The sequence below is a fragment of the Triticum dicoccoides genome, chromosome 2B, assembly GCF_002162155.2.
Source record: "Triticum dicoccoides isolate Atlit2015 ecotype Zavitan chromosome 2B, WEW_v2.0, whole genome shotgun sequence".
Classification (NCBI taxonomy): Eukaryota; Viridiplantae; Streptophyta; class Magnoliopsida; order Poales; family Poaceae; genus Triticum; species Triticum dicoccoides.
This window is the reverse complement of record NC_041383.1, coordinates 771765271-771775407: the sequence shown is the minus strand read 5'-3', so window position 1 is coordinate 771775407 and position 10137 is coordinate 771765271.

The following is a 10137-nucleotide window of genomic DNA, read 5'->3' as shown; positions in this document are numbered from 1 at the left end:
GGTTCGCGCGCGCGCCGCGGCTGGCGCTCGTTATAAGAAGGCGCTCCCTCCACACTCTGTCCGCCGCCCACTCGTCTCGCCCCCTCTCACTAGCCTCGCCGCCACTGCGCCACCATGTCGATCCGCCGCCTGGGCGCTTCGGATTTTCGCAGAGTCCGCGAGCGCCGCTCCGGCGCCTTCTCCTCCGTGATCTGGTTTCGTGAGAAACGCCTCATCCTCGGCACCTTCGACACCGCAGAGGAGGCGGCCCGCGTGCACGACGCGGCGGCGTGGCGCCTCCTGAGGCCTCGTCGGGATATGAATTTTCCCGACGTGTCGAGCCAGCGGGCGCAGGATCTGGCGCCTCTCTCGCGGCTTTTCACCGACGGGGGTCGTCGTGTCCACCGGAGGCGGCAGCGTCACCTCGCTATCGCCAAGATGGACGTGGAAACCATGGTGGTGTGGCACGAACGCTTCCCGCAGGACATCGTCGACGAGCGCCAATTCTACAAGCAAAGGAGGTTAGAGAGGGACGCTAGGAGGATGGAGCGAGCCACCTATCGGGAGGACAAGCGTTCGTAGAAGCAGGCCGCTCAATTGAAACTGAAGCTACGAGAAACGTCGGGTTGGGACTTCGAAGACGAGCAGCAAGCTGACGCCTACATTCAGACATCGGAGGAGGACATTACCGAGTCGGAGTCAGAAAGCGACGAGTAGTTGGTCTTTCCTTTTATCTGTGTACGCTAGAACTATCTATGTATCCATTTTTATCGAAAAAAATGGCCGGCGGCGTCGGCGACGAAACAGGCGGCCGAGGGTGTGTTGTTTGATGTGGAGAGGCCAATCCAATGTGCCACCGACCAGCGGGCCCAGTGAGGAAAGAGGGCGAGCGCGTGCACGTCCGTTTTGTGTCCGCGCCGACGCAAATCCAGCTCAAAAATGGACCGGGAATGGGTCGCCTGACGGACGAAAGCGGACGCGCGTTCGTTTGGGTCGGCGCGTTGGACCGACTTTTTGTCTGCGCCGACCCAAACGGACGGCCGTGGACGAAACGGGTCGCCCCATTAAAGTTGCTCTCACGGCTTGTTTTTGGGCCAGGCGTGTTTTTGGGCGTGGGGAGAAGATAACAGAGGCATTTTTTTCGGTTAAATCTGTCTACAAATTGCTAGCGGATCTGAAGTTAAAGAATGAAGCTTTCTTACAGCCTGTTGTGTGGGCAGTCGAACACTACTGATGAGGAAAGGGCTTGGACTTCACTCTGGAACATGAAGATAAAAGTGTTGTTGTGGAGGTTGTGCCATGAAACTATACCAACAGCTGATTTACTCCATCACCGAAACATGTCCAACATAACTTCCATTGTTTCTTCAGAGCATAGAGAAGAAACACTCCTCGCCATCACACAATCAATCACAGCATGTTTCCAACTATCCTCGGCTGCGCAAAAAGCACGGACCCTCGCAATCTCGCTAAGCACGCTTTAACTCTTGGGGTTTGGACGCTATATTTGGTTGGGCCAACATGGGGAGCTGCACTTTCTACTTGTAAACCTTTTGATGACTGAATAATGCTTGGTGAGGTTGTCTAAAAAAAGGAACATGCCAGTGTTACTCAAAAAAAGCAACGTGTCCGTGCGTTGCAATGGGAGAGTAAATATTTTTTATCCGAGCCACTGTTCTTATTTCAATTCAATTTTGGTTCTGATCCATAATATTGATGGCGTGCAGCTACGACCAGACTCAGATAGCAACCGGACGATGCCGTTCGACACTGAGGAGGCCGCGTCTATAAATTAAGTCTATTTAAGAAACTCTATATGTGTCACTGTCACATACAACGGATAAAATACAAATTAAGATCCTATGTATCGATTCCAATATTATTCATGGCTATCAGAAGAATTGTTTGGATATTTTCAAAATAAATCTTCATGTACTTCTGATCTTCATGAATTTTATAAGTGTATGTATATGCTATAAACATTATTTGTATATTCACTATAAGAAAGAATTATGTACTCCGTTGGTAAATACGCACGTGAATTTAGCCAAAAAACGTGCGTAGGGTCTTCGATCATTGGACATGTATGTAGGTTGCACCCTAAATATCATTTTTAATAGTTAATAGATAAAAATAACATCATATTCAGATTCTACATATTTTTTCTAATTAAGTTTCATATATAACATGTTGAAATTGGAGTTAGGTTTTAAAGATATGATTATTTTGAAAAATATTTATTTCAGATGGACTGTGGGTTTATTAACGCAAATACTAGAGGGTTTTATGTAAAAATTCAAAACGATTCGCTATGACTTAAAGTTGAATTGTGGGTCAATTAGTATAAAAGTCAGGTTGTTTTATGTAAAGTGAAAAAACGATTCGTCCCGACCTAAAGGTAGACTGCGGGTTGATTTCAATAAACTGCAGGGGCTGTTTTGCAAAAAGGCATGGCGGACAAATAGAAGCGTTCCGTGCATCTTAAAATGACTTGTTTTAGCAACCATCGTAAAATGACTAAGGTGCTAGCTTGGTGCAGGTTTATGACGAGCAACTTACTGATCGGTATTTAGGGATGCCAACGGATGTTGGGCAGGCAAAGAATGGTACTTTCAAGTATCTAAAGGACAGGGTGTGGGAGAAAATTAAAGGATGGATGGATAAACTTTTGTCATATGAGGGGAAGGAGGTGTTAATCAAGGCAGTGGCTCAGGCTATACCCGTATATTCTATGTCATGTTTCAGGCTCCCTAGAGGTATTTGTGAAAGTATCACATCGCTGATCAGGCAATTCTAGTGGGGAAGTAAAAGAGGGAAGAGGAAACCATGCATGATCTCTTTAACCTCTTAATTTGGCGGTGCATAGACCAGCACGTGTTGACCCAAGCTCGGCTAATTGGAAGGAGGACAAGGTTCGTGCGACTTTTCTGCCATTTGATGCAAATGTGATACTCAAAATCCCGCTGTGTACTAGAAGAGTCGATGATTTTTGGGCTTGGGGAGAGGACGAACGAGGCGTGTTTTCAGTAAGGTCAGTCTACAAATTTTTGGTGAAAATGAAACTGCAAGGTGAAGCATTACTGCAACCGGTCGGAGGACACTCAAACGAGGCAGAAGAAGAAGCAGCTTGGACGTCCCCGTGGCACATTAAGGTTCCATCTAAAATCAAGGTATTCTTATGGAGACTATGCCATGAAACAATTCCAACAGCCAGGGTGCTACACCACCGGAATATGTCTACTATGAGTGTGTGCGCTTTTTGTTCTGCGCAAGATGACCGGAAGCATGCACTAGTAGATTGCGTGATGGCCAGGAGCGTATGGTAACTTTGTTCGGAGGAGACAGTGGGACCATATGCTGGGTAATCTTTCTTTGGACGCAAAAAACTGGATTTTCACATTGCATGAATCATTACCGCAAGGGGAATTCATACGGATGGTGGTGACACTTTGGGCAGTCTGGCGAGCAAGAAGGAGAGCTATACATGAAGCAAGAAGGAGAGCTATACATGAAGAGATCTTTGATAGTCCATTTACTACTAACTCTTTCATACTCTCCTTTTTGAGGGACTTGGAGATGATCGATAGAGGAGCTGGCAGTGTTACGAAGCGAGCTAGCTTGGGGCAACACACATGGATGCCTCCGCCAGAGGGTCATGCAAAGATGAATGTGGATGCGGCAGTGTCCATGCAAGGGGAGTTTGGTGCCGTGGGAGCAGTGTGCCGAGACCACAGGGGAAGTCTCTTGGGTGCTTCGATCTTAAAACTAGAGTTCATCACGGATGTGAGCACACTAGAGGCAATAGCAGTAAGGGAAGGCCAATCTCTGGCTGAGGATCTATATGCGAACTCCATTCAAATCGCTACAGATTGCAAGAGGGTGGTTGAAGATGTCCAGAAGAACTCGGCGGCTGGCTATGGAGCTATAGTGCATGAAATAATACTTCGTGCAAACGTTTTCTCTTCATGTAAAGTAGTTCATGAGCTTAGGAGCTCGAATTTCGAGGCTCACAATCTCGCTAGATATGCTTTGTCTTTAGACTTTGGTCGTCATGTATGGCTAGGACAACCAGAAGACCTTGATTTTCTTCTTGTAAACATTATGGGCGATGAATAAAGCATGCGAGATTGTCTAAAAAAAAGATACTAGTACTATGAAGCATATATCTAAAATGTTCATAGTGTATTGAAAAAGTGATCTTTGTAAATTCAAAATGTTCATTGTGTATTTCCCAAAAACTGGTCATCATGCATTGAAATATATTCTCACATATTAAAATAATTGTTTGTCGTGTACTTTCAAATGTTTAACATGTATATAAGATATTCTTAGTGTAATAAAAATTGTACATCATGTTAATTTTTTCTTCGTATATTAAAAAACATATTTTTCACATATCAAAAACTGTTCATCGCGATTTAGAAAATGTTCATAGTGTATTTTAAGAATGTTCATGGTGTAACTAAAAATGTGCATACTTTATTTTCAAAAAAGGCTCAACATGTATTGAAGATTAGTTATCGTGTATTAAAAAACTTTCCATCGTGTATTTAAAAAATAATTCATAGTGTAATTGAAGAAAAATTATCACGTGTTAAAAACATTCCTCGTGCATTAAAAAGTATTCCATAATAATAAAATGTTCATCATGTCTTCTAAAATGTTCATCGTGTAATTGAAAATACCGGTTATGTATTGAAAAATGTTTACATGCATTTAAGAAAAGTTAGTGCTGATTATATATTGTTCAGAACTTTTAGGTAATGTTCAAGTGATTTTCAAGAATATTCACATAGTTTAAACAATATTAATGCAATTTTTACTAAGTGTTTTGTGCACTTATAATAATTATTAGTGTTTTTTGAAAAAAATATTAGAAATCTCGGAAAATGTTTGTTTGTTGCTAAATAAAAAAGGAAATTGGAATAAAAAGAAAAACTAATCTACTACCACTATAAAAGGAAGAGAGGGGCAGATCCAAACAATCAGGCGCGTCCATAGACAAGATCCGATGGTCTGTAATCGTTCCGTGTTTAACCCACCAAGCCACGCAATTAAGCCACCTGCAGTCCATCGATCGCTAAAAAGAAATCGTTCGCACGACCTCTCGCTCGCCCGCACAACCTCACGCCCCCGCGCGCGGTTCCTCCCGCACGACCTCGCGCCCCGCGCGGTTCCTCCCGCACGACCTCGCGCCACCGCGTCGTTCGTCCCGCAGCCGGGAGCAGGTCGTCGAGCCGCCGCCGGAGCCGCCCGGGCCGCGCCCCGCAGGTCCCCCAGCCGCCATTCGCCGCGGCCCGCAGGTCGCCGAGCCGCCGCCCCGGAGCCGCCCGAGCCGCGCCCCGCAGGTCCTCCAGCCGCCGCCCGGGGCCACCCTTCGCCGTAGGTCGCCGCCGCCGCAGCCGCCCTTCGCCGCAGGTCTCCTCCCTTCTGGCCACCCTGCCCTCCACCGCTCTTATCTCCTCATGAACGTGCAGGGGTTGGCATCGGACTCACTACGGAGAAGATCGCCAAGTACTTCTTATACATCCGCTGTAAACGATCACCGTGCTGCGCCAAGAAGTGCCGCTGCCGCCTGGGTTCGCTAGACGCCGTGTGGAGTCGCCCTGGCCGCCGTCTCGACTCACCTCCATCGCCGCCGCGAATCAACTCCGCTGCCGCCGCCAGGAATCCCGTCGCCGGCAAGGTATATGTTCTCCGGTCCTCCCGCCCTGCTTGCTGCGTGTGGGTGTGTGTGTTGTGTGGGTGCTTGATGTCGCTGGGTGCTTGTCGCTGATGTCCTGCTGCTGCTTTGCGCTTGTATCTTGTAATATGCTGCTATGGTTTGTTGTATACCGACGTGTTTCTTGCTGCAAATGACCTGATGATGTTGTTGCTGTGTTGGCCAGGGTGTGAGTCCAGTGACACATAACATTCAATTATGTGGATTGAGGAAATTATGATTATTCAGTCATTGAGGATATGGAAAGAGGCATAAGGCAACATGTTCTATCAAGAAGTTTCGTTTGCAAAGTAGATAATCTTTATTTTGAGCCTCCACCAATTTATTGTTCTCCCTGTGTTGCTCGGACAAAACGAAGTGCATCATACTATACTGCTGCTGCTACTGAGATTTGCCACAATTTCTGTATCCTGTGTTAGAATGAGGCTCGCAGTTGCACGATTCAGGTGGAAAGGTAATCAATTTCCTAAGGCTAACCTTCATACTTGAATTCTCTAAACTCTTTTTGTTCATGCTAATTTGTTCTAATTGATTGGCTCTAAGGTGGGTTATGTGTGACAAATGTGAACGCTGGAAGCATCAAATTTGTGCCCTTTTTAATTTCAAAAGGGGTGATTCTAAAGAAGCAAAATGTACTTGCCCTAAAGTGTTGTTCTTGGGGCTAAAGATCTGCCAAGGGCCGTGCTTAGCAATCATATACAAGAACAACTCTTTAAACCGTTCAGGGAAGAGAGACACTAACAGGCCATTCATGATGGGGAAAGCTTTGATGAGGTTAGTGTTGCCTCATCAAATTCACAGAATCTTACTTCTTTCCTGAATATGAAATTTGCAGCTCGTGTACTTCTCAGAAACAGAGATGTGCTGCTCCATCTATTTATTTTTATTCTGTTTGAAGAATTTGACAGTATTTATATGTTTGTTTTGCTACATCCTTGTTTCATGCACGTGCACCTTTTTCCGAATCAGGAGCTTCTCATTACTGAATAAGTACATAGTTATAGTCATACTGAAGGCTGAAAACGAAGCTAGGATTCATTATTTATTCTGGCACACCTTTGCCGCTGAGGCAAAGCATTTTTTGCATGCAGGTCAGCAGCAACATTAGCTGGTCTATGCACAAACTTAAATTGAAAACTATAAACTCTACTTAGCTCGGTCACTTCCTTCAGGATGGGGGTGTTCAGTCTTCACCATCACTGGACCAAAATATATTGCTGCTTGATGTATTGTTTTAATGAGGGTTTTGTTTACGAGTGTGTGCAGTATGTATAAGACTAGGAGTATTGGATGGTTGTCAGTCGGCTGTATGTATTTTGAACGAAGTTTGTAGTATGTATAGGGTTGTAGTTAAATTACTATGGGGTGATAAGTTTGTAGTTTGTTAGTAACATCTCCATATTATTGAGTCTGGAAAACTATTGTAGCATCTTTATTATACTGGATTTTATTCATTTTGGTGGGCTGTGAGAATACCTTGAAAAATAATACCTTGAAGTAGAGAGAATACCTTGAAAAAGAATTTAAATCCCACTAGGCTAAGAAAACTGTGGCGAAATCATCCTCTCATCTCTGGGTCGATTATGCTAACACGTGTCCCTTTTAAATATGCAACAAACACAACGGCAATAGGTTAATGCATGTACTTCATCTTACCTTATATAGTTTTTCTTTAATCTAACCATGTCATCTCATAATATTATTTGGTCGATATTTTACCATGTGCAACATATATGCAAATGTAAACACACGGCAAAAGGTCAGTCAATTCGCAGGGACTAACCTTGTATTGCAGCTATTTGTCCCAAACATCTAATACTCATAACTAACTTCATTGCCTCCATTGTTAGGCTAAAATCTGGAGCCGATAATGGAGTAATTAGTTAATTACTAACCATCAGTTCGGAGAAACGCAATCTGACGAATAGTTACAGAGTAGATACTGATATGCCATGACCATTTGATAAGAAGAAAGCAGAGTATCTAAAGAAGCAAAACATATCCCGCTAGCAAGAGAAAGTTGCGGCGACCAGTGAGAATATCCATGGATCTAGCTCAAGACCCCACAATTTTCTTTCTCTATATATTTTGCCTTCTAAAGATTAGTTATTGACAATTGAGATTCAATAGAATGCCCAGAAGCATGAGTATTCAATATCTGTCTTTGTTCTGATCTATAGAAGCAGTGGAAATAGAACTTGATTTATCATTCAGTGAGAAATCACAAATTTTCCAGTAAATCTCGTATCTTCAGCAATTTGCTGGCGGGGACAGTGATGATTGTGGCAGCAAGCTCGCTAGCGATGGAGGGGACGTGAATGGGATTGGGTGGTTCTATAGTGAGTGTGTTAGTTTCGGTCAGGCTGCTCACCATGTTTGTGTTTCAGCTGAAACACCATAAAGCTATTTAATTATTCATGTTTATTTATCTTTCTTTTCATCAAATTAAAATGTCTAATCAATTTGTAATCACGTAGGTGGATTATATTGGTGTTTATGGATGTTAAACTTCTGGATAGGAATGTTTCATTTGACTATTTGGAGCATGTATATTTCACTCGGAATCCCCACCATTGTTCTTTGTGGACTAATTCTAATTAATACTTGGCAAAAGCATATTAGACTATTCTTTTATAATTAATTCCGATTACTATATTTTGGGTAATTCTGATTACTACTATGTATTTGGTAGGAGCATAGGACACACTTTACAACAAAATTATCTACCATTTTAGTGGACTCAGAATTGAATGATGATATGGTGAGAAGTAGAAACTATGAAAGTGATGAACACAACGGTGAACTCTTATATCCTATGATTTTGGACAACATATTAGACTATTCTTATATAATTAATTCTGATTACTATATTAATTTGATTCTTATAATGCTGGTCTTGCTAGCTTTCGAAGTAGGCTTCTTATGCGTCTTTTTACAACAAATGCTCATGGAGCTGATATATATAGTAGTGCTCTTTGTGTTCATATTCTAGCATGCCTCATGGATTGAGCTCGAGCCTGACTCCAGCGAGCTTTCTTTTAGTTGGTTGTGCTACAGTTTTAATTTGGTTTCGGATTTTTCAACTTGACATATATGTATTTAGCCCTCATTTACGCATTCTCTATCTAAATGGTGCGCTTCATGCCTCTATCTAAATCAATGTTCAAATAGACTATGTTTTGAATAGAATGAGCAGATTCTGGATTTTAAGTGCACAAATTTCAGTTTATACCTAGCCATGAAAAAAAGCACCCCCAGCTAAAAATACCATAAGAACACTACACCCCTAGATTTGTTCATGTGCATTTATTTCATATCTCACTTGGAACTTTAGACATATCAATTTATATTGGCCAAAGAGAAACTTTGGGAGAACAGTGGACACGTATTCTTTTCAGTTCTATGAAATAGCAGTCCGTCTAATATATCAGCAATTACGAACTTTTGCTGATTGATCTCAGGACGAGATTCAGTACTGACATACTGTAGCTGTTATACTTGGGTAACCATACCATAAATAGCTTATTTTCGATCTAGACGTGCAGTTTCAATCTAGAAAAATATTTCCAGTCTATATACTAATAACATATAGGCAGCAATTGTCTAACATATGACAAAGCACATCCTATGCTGAACATGAACAATAATATACCATGATGGTTTTAATGATATACATCCTATGCTGAACATGAACAAGACAGAAAATAATAAAGGATTCTCTCCAAAGTAATTACGGACTGTTTCCAATGATTTTGGATTTCAAGTAATAAAGGATATAAGGTTACAATTTATCACCTGAAAAAACAATCATAGTAATGTCTTCTCCAACTGACCACACCCTGGTGCAATTGTTGAAAGTGAATACATCATCGAGAGCCTTGCAAGCAGATTTATCTACAACAGGAAACACACAATCAGGACATATCAGATATTCCCAATCACCATCTGAAATGTTTAATGTTTACTGCCCCTTCAAACGTCAGCTTATCTACCAAATTTCTGTACATCTGATTGATAAGTTTTAAGTACAGGAACGACATATCCAGCTATAATTACAGTAGGGAGCGACACTAACTAAACCTCTTGACATGCTAATTTAAAATTCAAGTATATTTATGCATGCCCCAACGATCTGATTGTATTAATGGCCATACGTGATTAATCACACTCTACTTAAGGAACAACTTCTACTAACTGTATCATGCAAACTAACTACGAGTTCGCAAGCAGGGACCTCCGATATGGGACCTTCTTGGCCCCATTGGCCGCCAAGCCCAGCTCCTAGAGTGGACGTCAGGTAGCGACGCATGAGACACGGCGCCCCGGGCGGCGGCGGCGGCGAGGGCAATGCCGCACAGAACACGCCATGGCCCCCAAGCAGATATTGATCTTAGACTCGCCTTCTCATCCTGACAAAATATGCCATTTGTATTCCC